The sequence below is a fragment of the Dama dama genome, chromosome 18, assembly GCF_033118175.1.
Source record: "Dama dama isolate Ldn47 chromosome 18, ASM3311817v1, whole genome shotgun sequence".
Lineage (NCBI taxonomy): Eukaryota > Metazoa > Chordata > Mammalia > Artiodactyla > Cervidae > Dama > Dama dama.
The window spans coordinates 24,387,620-24,401,743 of record NC_083698.1 but is presented as its reverse complement, the minus strand read 5'-3'; positions in this window follow the sequence as shown (position 1 = coordinate 24,401,743).

Here is a 14,124-nt window from a genome sequence, read left to right as displayed (position 1 = left end):
ATTTGTTCTCTACATCTGTATCTGTATTCTGTATTTCTGATTTGTAGTAGTAAGATAGTCTTACTATGTAAGATAGTATATACCAATATTTTTTCAGATTCCACAATATGCGCTAATATGATACTTGTTTTTCTGACTTCACTCTGTATGACAGTCTCTAGATTCATCCACGTCTCTACAAATGACCCAATTTCATTCCTTTTTATGGTTGAGAAATATTCCATTATATGTATGTACCACATCTTCTTGATCCATTCCTCTACTGATGAATATTTAGGTTGCTCCCATGTCCTGACTACTGTAAATAGTGCTGCAGTGAACATTGGAGCTCATGTGTCTCTTTGAGTTATGGTTCTATCAGAGTGTGTGCCCAGTAGTGGGATTTCTGGGTCAGTGGTAGCTCTGAGTTTTGCTTTCTGAGGAATCTCCATACTGTTTTCCATAGTACCTGTATCAATTTACATTCCCATCAACAGTACAAGAGTGTTCCCTTTTCTCCACACCCTCTCCAACATTTATTGTTAGTAGATTTTTTGATGATGGCCATTCTGACTGGTGTGACGTGATATTTCATTGTAGTTTTGAGTTGCATTTCTCTAATGATTAGTGGACATTTCATGCAAAGATGGATACAATAAAGGACAGAAACAGTATGGACCTAATAGAAGCAGAAGATATTAATAAAATGTAGCAAGGACACACAGATGGACTATACAAAAAAGATCTTAATGACCCAGATAACCACCATGGTGTTATCACTCACCTAGAGACAGACATTCTGGAATGTGAAGTCAAGTGGAACTTAGGAAGAAGCATCACTAAACAAGGCTATTGGAGGTGATGGAATTCCAGCCAAGCTATTTCAAATCCTATATAACTTGCACCTGACTATTTAACTTGCATGCAGAGAACATCATGAGAAATGTTGGTCTGGTTGAAGCACAAGTTGGAATCAGGATTGCCAGGAGAAATATCAATAACCTCAGATATACAGATAACACCACCCTTAAGGCAGAAAGCGAAGAGGAACTAAAGAGTCTCTTGATGAAAGTGAAGGAGGAGAGTGGAAAAGCTGTCTTAAAACTCAGCATTATAAAAACTAAGATCATGGCATTGGGTCCCATCACTTCATGGAAAATAGATGGGAAAACAGTGGAAATAGTGACAGACTTTATTTGCTTGGGCTCCAAATTCACTGCAGATTGTGACTACAGCCATGAAATAAAAATATGCTTGCTCCTTGGAAGAAAAGCTATGACAAACCTAGATAGCATATTAAAAAACAGAGATATTACTTTGCTAACAAAGGTCCATCTAGTCAAAGCTATGGTTTTCCCAGTAGTCATGTATGGGTATGAGAGTTGGACCATAAAGAAAGCTGAGCACCAAAGAATTGATGATTTTGAACTATGGTGCTGGAGAAGACTCTTCAGAGTACCTTAGACAGCAAGATGATCAAACTAATCAATCCTAAAGGAAATCAGTCCTGAATATTCATTGGAAGGACTGATGCTGAAGCTGAAACTCCAATACTTTGACTACCCGATGTGAAGAACTGACTCATTTGAAAAGACCCTGATGCTGGGAAAGATTGAGGGCAGGAGGAGAAGGGGACAACAGAGGATGAGATGGTTAGATGGCATCACTGATTCGATGGACATGAATTTAAGCAAGCTCTGGAAGTTGGTGATGGACAGGGAAGAGCCTAGCGTGCTGCAGCCCATGGCATCCCTAAGAGTCGAACATGATTGAGCGACTGAACTGAATGATTAGTGATGTTGAGGATCTCTTCATGTACCTCTTGGTCATGTATCTCTGTGTTTCCGTAGAAATGTCTCTTTAAGTCTCCTACCCATTTTTTGATTGGGTTGTTTTTCTTTTTTTTCTTTCTTTTTTTTTTTTTTTTGGTATTAAGCTGCATGGGTTATTTGTATATTTTGGAGATTAATCCTTTGTCACTTGCTTCATGTGCAAATATTTTCTCCCATTCTGAGGGTTGTCCTTTCATCTCGTTTATGGTTTCCTTTGCTGTGCAAAAGCTTTTAAGTTTAATTATATTCCATTTGTTTATTTTTGTTTTTATTTTCATTACTCTAGGGAGGTGGGTCAAAGAAGGTCTTGCTGTGATTTATGTCAAAGAGTGTTCTGTGTTTTCAAAACTCTGTGACACAGCTGGTCTGTGGCAGATTGAATTTTCTTTATGTAATAGCACAGCATCTGCAAATAGAGACAATTTTATCCTTTCTGATTTTGATGGCCTTTATTTATTTACTTGGCCTGATTTCTCTGACTAGGATCTCCAGTACTATACTGAATAGAAGTAACAAGACGGAGCATCCTTGTATTGTTCCAGATCTTAGAGGAAAAGTTTCAGCTTTTCAACATTGAGTATGATATTAGCTGTGGGCTTGTCATATATGGCCTTTTTTATGTTGTGGTACATCCTCTCTCCAGCAAGATGCTTGGAAGATTTTATCATGAAAAGATGTGAAATTTTGTGGAATGCTTCCTCTGTGTTGACTGAGATGATTATATGATCTTTTATTCTCCATTTTGTTAATGTGGTGTATCACAATATTTGATTTGTGCATGTTGAACCAACTTTGCTTTACTGGAGTAAATTCCAGTTGATTATGGTATGTGATCCTTCTAATGTATTGTTGAATTCAGTTTGCTAACATTTTGTTGATGGTTTTCACATCTATGTTTATTGAAGAAATTGTCCTGTAATTTTCTTTTCATTTCAGTGTCTTTGGCTTTGGTATGATTTTAACGCTACCTTTGTAAAATGAGTTTAGAAGTGTTCTTTCATTTTTTTTTTAAATAGTTTGAGGAGGATTGGTATTAATTTTTATTTAAATATTTGGTTGAACTTACAAGTGGCTATTTGCTGGAAGGTTTTTGATTTGTGATTCAAGGAGACTTAGTAGCAATTAGCCTATTAAGATTTTCTATTTTTTCATGAATCAGTCTTGGTAATTTGCATGTTTCTAAGAATATATCCATTTCTTACAGGTTGTCTAATTTGTTAGCATAATAATTGTTCATAGTCCTCTCTTACGATTCTTTGTATTCTTTGGTATTAATTACAATGTTCCCGCTTTCATTTCTAATTTTGTTTATTTGTGCGCACTCTCTTTTTCTGGGTTAGTCTGCCTAAAGGTTCAGCAATTTTGTTTATCTTTTCAAAGAACCAGCTCAGTTTCACTGATTTTTTTCCTATGTTTTTTTTAGCCTCTATTTCATTAATTTCATCTTTGTATTTCCTTCCTTCTTTTGACTTTGGGCTTGGTTCTTCTTTTACAATATAGTTCCTTATATTGTAAAGTTAGGCTGTTTATTTGAGATCTTTCTTGTTTCTTAATCTAGACATTTATCACTATGAAATTTATCTTAGAACTGCTTTTTCTGCATAGCATAATTTGGTATGTTGTGCTTTCATTTTCACTTATTTCAAAATATTTTTATTGCACTTTGATTTTGTCTTTGATCCATTGGTTGTTCAGAAGTGTAGTGTTTAATTTCCACATACTTGTGAATTTTTCCAGTTTTCTTCTTGTAATTGACTTCTTGTTTCTTATTATTGTAGTTGGAAAAGATGCTTGATATGATTTCAGTCTCCTTAAATTTATTAAAACAGAAGAATGTGTTCTGCTTTCAATAGAAATATACTGTAAATGTCTGTTAGGTCCATCTCCTCTAACATAGCTTGGGTTCATTTTCTTGCTGATTTTTTGTCGATGAGAACCTTTCACTGTTGAAAGTGGGATATTGAAGTCCCTTAGTACTTTTGTATTGAAATTTATTTCTCTTTTCAGATAAATTAATATTTTTTTAAAGATATAGTGTTCCTATAAAGGGTGCATGCATATTTGTTGGCATAATATCCTCCAGATGAATGGACTCCTTTATCATTATGTAATAGCTTTCTTTGTCTCTTGTTTAAGTTTTTTGGTTAAAAATCTATATTTTCTGATATAAGTATAGGTACCCTTGCTTTCTCTTGGCTTCCATTTACATGGGATATATTTTTCCATCCCTTGAGTTTCAGTCTATGTGTGTCCTTAAATCTAAAATGAGCCTCTTGTAGATAGCATATAGTTGATTCTTGTTTTTTGTATCCATTCTGTAACTCTATGTCTTTTGATTGGAGACTTTAGTTCATTTCTATTTGACTGTTGACAGACACGGATTTATTACCATTTTGTAAATTTTTTTCTGGTTGTTTGAGAAATTCTTTGTTCCCTTCTTCCTCTCTTGTTCTCTTCCTTTGTGATTTGATAATTTTCTATAATGGTATTCTTAGATTCCTTTTTCTTTACCTTTTGTGTATCTACTATAGGTTTTTACTTTGTGGTTAACATGAGTCTTACATAAAATATGTTATATTTATCACAGTCTATTTTAAGCTGATAACATTTTCAAGCCCATACAAAAGCTCTAAATTTTAACTCTCTCTGCATTTTGTGTTCTGATGTCGAAATTCACATATTTTAGCTTTATATATGGGTTTTCCTGGTGGTCAGCTGGTAAAGAATCCATCTGCAGTGCAGGAGACCTGGGTTCAATCTCTGTTTTGGGAAGGGCATGGCAGCTCACTCCAGTATTCTTGCCTAGAGAATCCCGGTGGACAGAGGAGCCTGGCGGGCTACAGTCCATGGGGTTGCACAAAGTCAGACACGGCTAAGCGACTAAGCACAGCACAGCAGCCTTTGTATATAAGTTAGCAAATTATTGAAATTATAGCTATTTTAATGTATTTGTCTTTTAATCTTTGTACTAAAGTTATAAGTGATTTCCCCACCCCCTTTACCATATTAAAGTATTCTGGAGTAAATTGTATATTTACTTTTTACCAGTGAGTTTTATACTATCATCTGTTTTCATGTTATTAATTAGCATCCTTTTGTTTCAGCTTGTAAAATCCTCTGTAACTTTTCTTGTAAGGCTGGTCTAGTCATGTTTGAACTCCTTTAGCTTGTGTTTGTTTAGAAAACTCTTTGTTTTTCCTTCAATTTTGAAAGGGAGTTTTGCAGTAGAATATTCTTGTTGGCAGGTTGTTTTTTTTTCACCATTCTAATGAAATCATGCCACTCCCTTCTGCCTTGCAAGTTTCTGCTGATAATTCTGATCATAGGGTTCCCTTACATGTAAAAAGTTAGTTTTGTCTGGCTGCTTTTTTTTTCTTCTTGTTTTTAACTTTTGACTATTTAATTATGATCTTGGTGTGGTCTCTTTGGATTCCTTTTATTTGGAATTCTGTTGGCTTCCTGAATCTGAAAGTCTGTTCATTTCTGCAGGTTAGGGAAGCTTTCAGTCATTATTTCTTTGAATAAGCTTTCTGCTCCTTTTTCTCTCCTTCTGGGATCCCTTATGGTTTGAATATTGGTCTGCCTATTGGTGTCGCATAAGTTCCTTAAGCTATCTTCATTTTTTTCATTCGTTTTTCCTTTTACTCCTTGCTTGGATGAATTCTACTGCCTGTTGTTGAGTTTCCCTATCTTTTCTTTTAGTTGATCTAGTCTGCTGCTAAACCCCTCTGTTGAATTTTTCAGCTGAATGATAGTCTCAGCTCTGTGATTTTTCACTATCTTAAAATATTTTCTGTCTCTGTTGAAATTCTTCCTTTGTTCATGCATTGCTGTCCTAAACTTGATGAGCATTTTTATGAGCATATTTTGAACTATCAGGTTAGTTACTAAGATCTGTGTCATTAAGATCTGTTTCTGGAGGTTTATCTTGCTCTTCTATTTGAAAAACATTTTCCTGTTTCTTCATTTTTCATGACTGTCTGTGTTGGTTTCTATGCATGAGATAAAGCAGCCCCTTTCCCAGTCTTGACCAAGTGGTCTCATGTAAGAGATAAAACTCATCAATCAGTCTGGCCTGACATCTTGGTTTTCTCTCAAGACTTTGTAGTTAACCAAGTAGCCGTCTTTGTTCTTAGGGATTCCCAGGAGTTGAGGGCATGCCAAAACCTGTCAGTGTCCCTAGAAGGAAGATCACGCTCAGGGCCTAGAATGTGGACCCTCAGGTGGAAGGGAATGTATGGAGTTAAGTCCCTCTCAAGGAGAAACCAGAGATGGGCATTTTTCCCCCTGCTTCCCCTGTATTGGATCCAGGCATATAGTTGTAGGGATTTACCTGAGATTGTCACAGTCTTGTTGGACATGTGAAGGGAGGCCCCTGGTATGCCATTACCTGACATACCAGGGATTTGCCCCTTGGGCAGCAATTGCAAACCCTGGGGCATAGACATATGTATAAGCTCCTGCCAGGGAGATACCAGTGACTTGGAGCAGGCTACCAGGAGACAATGAGAGAGGTGTTTGTTAGTTTCCATGGTTTCTGAGAACTTTCAGCTACCCCCCTATAGGTGCTAAATTAAAAGCCTACATTTTAGGCAGCAGCTTGCAAAGTATACAGATGGACTCCTTTGGGGGAAAGACTAGGAAATGCACAACTTTGTCTGCTCTCTCAGTACCAAAACCTGGGAGAATAGCTCTATTGCAAGCACTTGCACACCCGTTAACTATTTCTTTATTTGCTATATTTTTGTGGATCCAAGCCTTATTGGCCTTAAGAATTAGAAGTTTTAGGGAGTGTATACCTCAGTTGAGAGTTTTAAAAGTTGGGGTATTAAATGTTGGACAAACTCTTTGCTCCTCAAGGAGAATCTGGAAGTTAGGAGTTCCCTTCCAATTGTATGGTGCTGAGTCAGGTTATGGCAAGCATGTATCTCGGCTTTTCCTAGCCATTCTGATGCAGGCTATTTTCTAATTTGCCTGATACATAGGGGTTGTTCCCTAGCTTCAGATTTCTTTCAGAGGTAATCGCTTTTTGTGTAGCCATAGATCCAGTGTGTACATAGGAAGATGGGAATTCAAGAGGCTCCTCTATTGCCGTCTTGGCTTACCTCCCTGTTCATAATTATCTTAGTGGTTTATATCAAACCTTTAGATACTTACGGCTTTTTAACTGAACCAATTAAGGAGGGTTGAAGAATTTGGCTCCTCTATTGTGTATGATGGCAACATTATAAAACTAGAAAAAAATCTGCTATCATGAACTTTGCTGACATACATTCCAAATTGAACTATGAATGTTAACTGTTCACCCAGTATCAGTTAAGTCTGGCACCACAGCTTGTAGTAATCAAGAATTATTCGAACCAGAATTATTTTTCTTGATTTTTTACATGCTTTGTCACTTTATCAAATTACTTAAAAAAGAAGAAAATAAATTTGATTAAAATAAGAACACATAAAATAGTATAGCATGAGCAGAAAACTAAATGCAAAATGACAGCAGAGAAATAAATTGGAGTGAAAAGTTAATACAAGTTAGGGAGAGGTGAAAATAGAACACAAATATGCAGTCTATAGGAGCATAAATCATTGATCTAGCTGTGCCCTGACTTGGCTTTATGCTTCTTGGTGTTCAGAATAAAAAGAGACTCCATTATAATTTGATGAGGTGAAAACATGCTGTTTTCCTAGTTCTAATACTAAAAAAGGCAAATGGATCTTTTTTGAAGGGACTTAAATACAGTCTTTACTGTAATTGCCATAATATAGCTCATAAGACTGCTTCTCCTACTACCTCTCAAAAAAAACTAAAATCAAAACCTCCCAAGATAAGCTCAGTGAAACTCTTTCTGCATATGGTTCAAAGTAATAAGGCTAAACTACAGAGTTTTTCGATGATCAAGCTGGATCAAAAGAAAAGCTTGTGGTATTTTTATAGGTAATATAGAGAAGAGCTCCTATAGTGAGTACTTGAGATGTAGAAATAACATTCAACTTTCCACATAGTAAAAAGCTGGAGTCAACGAACCTGTGTGCTTAGACAGAGAAATGACAGATAATTTCAATGTGGATGGCTGTGTCATAGGTCTTCTGAGTCATATTTGTAAAATAAGGACTCTGAGCCATAGGTACAATCCAAGAGAAGAACCTGGGGTCTTTTACCATAGATCATATTTTTCTCGAAGTACTTTCCTTGGCATACTAACATCATGTAATAATGAGGTCTGAAAATGGTTCCAGTGTCAAATAAGTTTGATAAATATTGCACATCAGTTCCATTTCTTGGAAAAGTAGCAGTAGTAATACCTGGTAGTACTACACACACAAAAAATACTACACAGCACAGTAATACATTAGAGAACCATAATGAAGGAATCTGATTAAATTTTCTTTGGTGAGTGTTTCCCAAACTTATTTGATCATCAAATCCACATGTTAATATTTGGTGTGACTAATATTTTATAAAACAGACCCTGAAAAACATCTCGTAGTTTCTGATGACATTAACTCAATGTGTTATTAAGATTAAAACTACTTTAAAAAAAGTCATTGTGAAGAACATTCTAGGAAACAAAAGAGTAGATATTGATGCAGAGCTGCTGCATACCAGCAGCCAGAACAGGATTCTAGTACATCTACTTCAAACAAGTATAAAATGAACATAGGGCTTTCTCAAAACCCCAGAAGGCTAATGAAAATTTATATACTGGATGTTTAGAACATGGAAGGTAGTGAGAAGTCAAAATTCTTTCTATATGATAAAATCTCTTTGGTAACTTGATTTTTAAATGAATTTTCAAATGCTGTAGTTAGTGAATTCAGGGAAAATATGGGAATCTATTATCTCAGTGTTGTCATATTTTTAAAGTGAAGTATTCTCAAGATTTTTAAGTCCAATTGGAAATTGAGGATTTTTCCTTGATATATATATAAATATATTTATATATTAAATGCAAGATGACATTTTGTCAATGACTTAGTACAGAGGCACATGTTACTTTTCTAGGAACCATGAAGTTCTGTCAAGAGCAAAGAGCCATCTTGAATATTCTAGCTGATGTGACTATTGAGTGGGAGACATTTGTTTCATATCTCACTAGAATCAAGCAGAGAGACCTCTTGAAAGACTGGTCAGTCAGATGGCCAGATGATTCTTAAATCTGGTTATAATAATTTACATGGCAGAAGAAGGTCCTTTTAGGTAGTGCCTGCATGCACGCTAAGTTGCTTCAGTCATGTCAGCTCTTTGTGACCCCATGGATTGTAGCCCACTAGGCTCCTCTGTTCATGGGATTTTCCAGGCAAGAATACTGGAGTGGGTTGTCATGCTCTTCTTTATGGGATCTTCCTGACCTAGGGATCGAACCTGCATCTCTTATGCCTCCTGAGTTTGCAGGTGGGTTCTTTACCACTAGTGCCCCCACATTAGCATTAATTATCTCATTCTAGCTTCAGTTTCCTCAACTGTAGGGATTTCTCACTAGTCGTTCCTTAGCAGATTCCACACAAATATTCCTGCCCTGCTATCTGAAGTTTAACCCACAGTGTAGCAGCTCAACTTCAAGAGAAATTTTAACTGCTTGATGCATGTAGTTAAACCAGTGATTCAATTCCTGTTGTATCTTATTGAAGACCAAACTGAATTACTTTAAAAATTTTTTTGAACTTGGAGGTAAGGTGACTTCCACATCGTTTTTGATCCTACCAGTTACTGGCAGTGTGGGGTTACATAATCTTCTTGAATTCTTCTTTTTCCAAAACAGCACACCTTATTATATAGTCATTGGCAATTCTGATAATTGGTGTCCAAATACAGCACTGTGTGTCCAAATACACTGCCCTGCATTCAGCAAAGAAAAGCTTTCAGACAGTTCTGGGTCAGTTATTCTCTTTGAATGGTCTTTTCTTCAACCTATCTGTGTGATAACATCACGGTCTAGGTAAAAACGTGTTTTTCCCCCATAGAATCATAGATGCGTATTTGAAAATTGCATTCTCAAAATGGCTTTATTAATTTTAAAAGAAGAACCAACACTTAGCTGTTTATCTGATATTGCTTATATAATGTCTAAATTACTAGAGTAAAGCCAATCTTCTCCTCGGAATCTGGCCAATTTTTCAGGTTATTTGCAAAGACCAGACACATTCATCGGACCCTTCTTTAGAAACAAATGCAGGCTATAAGCAATGTATTTCCTGGCCTCTGATATGAGCTAAATATCTGGAAAAGGCAAAGCTGTAATGAAACTGTGCTGGCTGTGGTTTCCCATGTTTCTTTGCCATGCCCAGGCAAAACTGGAGCTTACCAGGCACCACCATCATCCATAAAGTGGAGGTCCTTTTGCAGACCCAGATGTAGCTGAGGTGGAGCGGAGGGATGGAGACTACTGCAGAGTGGCAGAAGAGAGGCAGAGAATGGATCTTCTATTTGTTTCTAGACATGATCATAAATGTAGTGTTAGTCATTCAGTTGTGTCTGACTCTTTGCCACCCCATGGACTGTAGCCCACTAGTTTCCTCTATCCATGGTATTCTCCAGGCAAGAATACTGGAGTGGGATAGCCATTCCCTTCTCCAGGGGATCTTCCCAACCCAGGGATCAAACCTGGGTCTCCTGCATTGCAGGCAGATTCTTTACTGTCTGAGCCACTAGGGAAGCCCTAATTATCATCAGACATGATAATAATGGGAGAGTAATTGTTTTCTTCCCAAATGCCTTCTTTGCCTTCTTAAAATCCATAACCACTGTATTAGTTTCCTATTGATGTAGTTACAGATTACCACAAACTTAGTGGTTTAAAATTTAATTATTTTTATCTTAAAGTCCTGGAGGTCAGAAGCCCTAAAATTAATTATCTTAAAGTCCTGGAGGTCAGAAGCCCTAAAATCAAGCTATGGACAGGGCTGCCTGCCTTCTGAAGACACAAGGGGAGAGTTGGTTTCCTTGCCTTTTCCAGTTTCTAGAGGTTGCCTGTATTCCTTGGCCTGTGGTCGTCTATTTTCAGGCCAACAGCAGAGTATATTCAAATTTCTCTGTCCTTCTGTCATCACCTCTCCTCTTTTGACTCTGACCCTCCTCCCTTCTTCTTATAAGGACTCTTGTGATCACATGAGTCTACCAAGGTAACAGAAGACAACCATCCCATCTCAAGGTTCTTCCCTAATAACATCTGTGAAGACTCTCTTGCCATCCAATCTGGGATTATAATGTGCACATCTTTGGGGGCACCATTATTTTATCTACCGCCACCATCCTGGTTGTTTTGATTGGTTTTTAAAATAGTTTCATTGTGTGTAAAATTGGGACAATGATATTCATCCCCTGGGGATATAAAGCCAATGAGCTAGCCTGGCTTCAGCCATCATAGCAAAACACTTAAATAGTGGCTGTTAGAAGATTTAACTTCTTATGTGTTCTTAATTCAGAGATGCAGAGTTGAGATTCTGCTCTTACTGCTGCCTGTTACCTGAAGAGGCCACTTTGCCCTCGGTTTTCTCATTTTTTAAATGCACAACTTGAGTTTTCACATCAACCTATGAGTAATGACTCAAGTTTCAATATAACCCCACCTATAAAAGAAAGGGGCTTCCCAGGTGGCTCAGTGGTAAAGAATCCACCTACCAATGCAGGAGCTGTGGATTCAGTTATTGGATCAGGAAGATCTCTTGGAGAAGGAAATGCAACCCACTCCAGTATTCTTGCCTGGGAAATCCTATAGACAGAGGAGCCTGGTGGGTACAGTCCATGGGTGGGAGGGTGGGTCACAAAAGAGTCAGACATGACTTAGAGATTCAACAACAACAACTTGAGTTTTCTCATCAGCCTGTGAGTAATGACTCAAGTTTCAATCTGACCCCACCTATGAAAGAAAGCACTTTGAACCTCCTCACAATCTCACCCACTTCTTTATAGGAGTGTTAAGGCACTATCCTGCATATATCCACACACCAGTTCTCCCAAGTTCTTTCTACTCTGGGCCCTTTTGGTTCACTCAAGTCCAGTAAAAAGAGCAGATAATCTGCAGAATAGGAACTCATAGAAGATACAGGAAAACTATGATTGGGACTATAAGATGAGTCAAAAGTCAAGTATTTCAAGCACAGTGCAAATAATTTTAAGTTCACAGTGTCAGAGAGAGTGATCATGATAAAATGTCATCACCTCTGTGAAAGGCAGACGAAATTGAAAATGTAATTTACAGTCATCATCCCCTCATTTGAAGGCTACTTCTGTGCTGAGCCAATCTGTCTCCTGTTAACACTCCCAAGTTTAATTGGCTAATATTTTCTCTAAAAGCACTTGTGGATAGCGTATTTATCTCTATCAGTGCACTCACTGACTGTATCTTTATAAGGATAATTTATGTCCTGCCTTAAAAGAATCTGTGGCAGCTGACATGAAAACCTAAAAAGTGTTGTCTAGAGGGAAGTGATGGATGAAGCAGGGAGAGTAGTCAGCGAGCATGCATGCTAAGTCACTTCAGTCCTGTCTGACTCTTTGGGACCCTGTGGACTGTAGTCCACCAGGCTCCTCAGTCCATGGGATTCTCCAGGTAAGAATGCTGGAGTGGGTTGCCATGCCCTCCTCCAGGGAATTTTCCTGACCCAGGAAATCACACCTGCATCTCTTACCTTCTCCTGCGCTGGCAGGTGGGTTCTTGACCACTAGTGCCATCTGGGACACCCAACGGCAGTCAAGCAGAAGTACAAATAACTTTGCCAGAAATACAGGCCAAGGGAAGCTGTTGTACAAATCTGAATTCTGTGCTTTCTGGCAGCCTGAAGAGGTAGATGAAATAAATTAGACAGGACTTTGCCTGAAGAGAAATCTTTTTTCTCAGTCTGAACTCTGACTTAGTTCTGCATCTCAAAGGTGCCACTGAACAAAATGATGGACAGTGGAAAGGGCCCTAAACTGAAATTTTTACCAAATTAGGTTGCCTTATAATGATAATGATAGTTGTGATGGTCAGGTTTGGACAGAAAAATCTTTTCTGTTACTTGGGTTTCTGTGAGAAAGGATGAACACTTCTAGCCTCTTGGCTTATCCCTTAATTTTCCCCTTGGAGAAAGGCTGGGTGGGAGATGGCCACAGTTCAACTTCCTCAAATATATGAAGCAAATCTCTCAATGGTCCTGGGCATGAGGAATTTGGTCCCTTTTTCCTTTTCTTGCTCTCTCTGGAACTGTAAGAGACAGTGACATGGAAAAGCAGGCTGGCTCTGCCCACTGAAAATAATCCCAGAATAGTCTACACAGGGGTCTAGATTAAAGACTGAGGAATGGAGTGGTCAATTCCCGTTTGACTCTTCTAAGTTATAGTTTCTGATAATGATGACATTTTCCTCTGTTACTTTTTTCTTATTTCTCAATAGCATCAAAATTCAGATGGAATAGAGAAGTGTTATTTTTGGTCTTGGTCCTGTAGGTTACCCACAAAAAATCTATTTCTTCTTTTTCCATAGAAATAGAATTTTTGCTGGGCAGATATTTGCAGCCAGGTATAATGTGAGGACTAAGTCCGTGGGTACCAAAGTTGGGTGGAAAAAAACGTATGCACGTTGTGACTTTAGCTCGTAAAGATCCTTGGCCTGAACAAGGTCCTTTCATCCCTTTCTCCGGGCAGGAAAAGGCAGTGGCTGGAGCACACTGAGGCTGGAAGAGTTGCTCCAGAAGCCTGGGCAGCCTTCTGGAGCAGAGCGCACATGCACTTACATGAGAAAAAGCCCAGTTTTGAAATAACTCATTCTTTGATCTCTTCATTATACCAAGCTGCTCACCTAACTCATTCCTACGGACTCCAAAGCCAATAAGAACTAACAATTCTTTAACACTGTTTTGGGGTTTTTTTTTTTAATTGTTTTATATCAACATGTAGTTGTTTAACAACGTTGTGTTCGTTTCAGGTGTACAACAAAGTGATTCAGCTATACATATCCATGTATCTATTCTTTTTTTTTTCCCCTTCTAAATTTTATTTTTTTATTTTTTTTAATTTTTTTTGCTTTTTATTTTTTTTTTTATTAGTTGGAGGCTAATTACTTCACAACATTTCAGTGGGTTTTGTCATACACTGATATGAATCAGCCATAGATTTACACGTATTCCCCATCCCGATCCCCGCTCCCACCTCCCTCTCCACCCGATTCCTCTGGGTCTTCCCAGTGCACCAGGCCCGAGCACTTGTCTCATGCATCCCACCTGGGCTGGTGATCTGTTTCACCGTAGATAATATACATGCTGTTCCTTCAAAACATTCCACCCTCACCTTCTCCCACAGAGTTCAAAAGTCTGTTCTGTATTTCTGTGTCTCTTT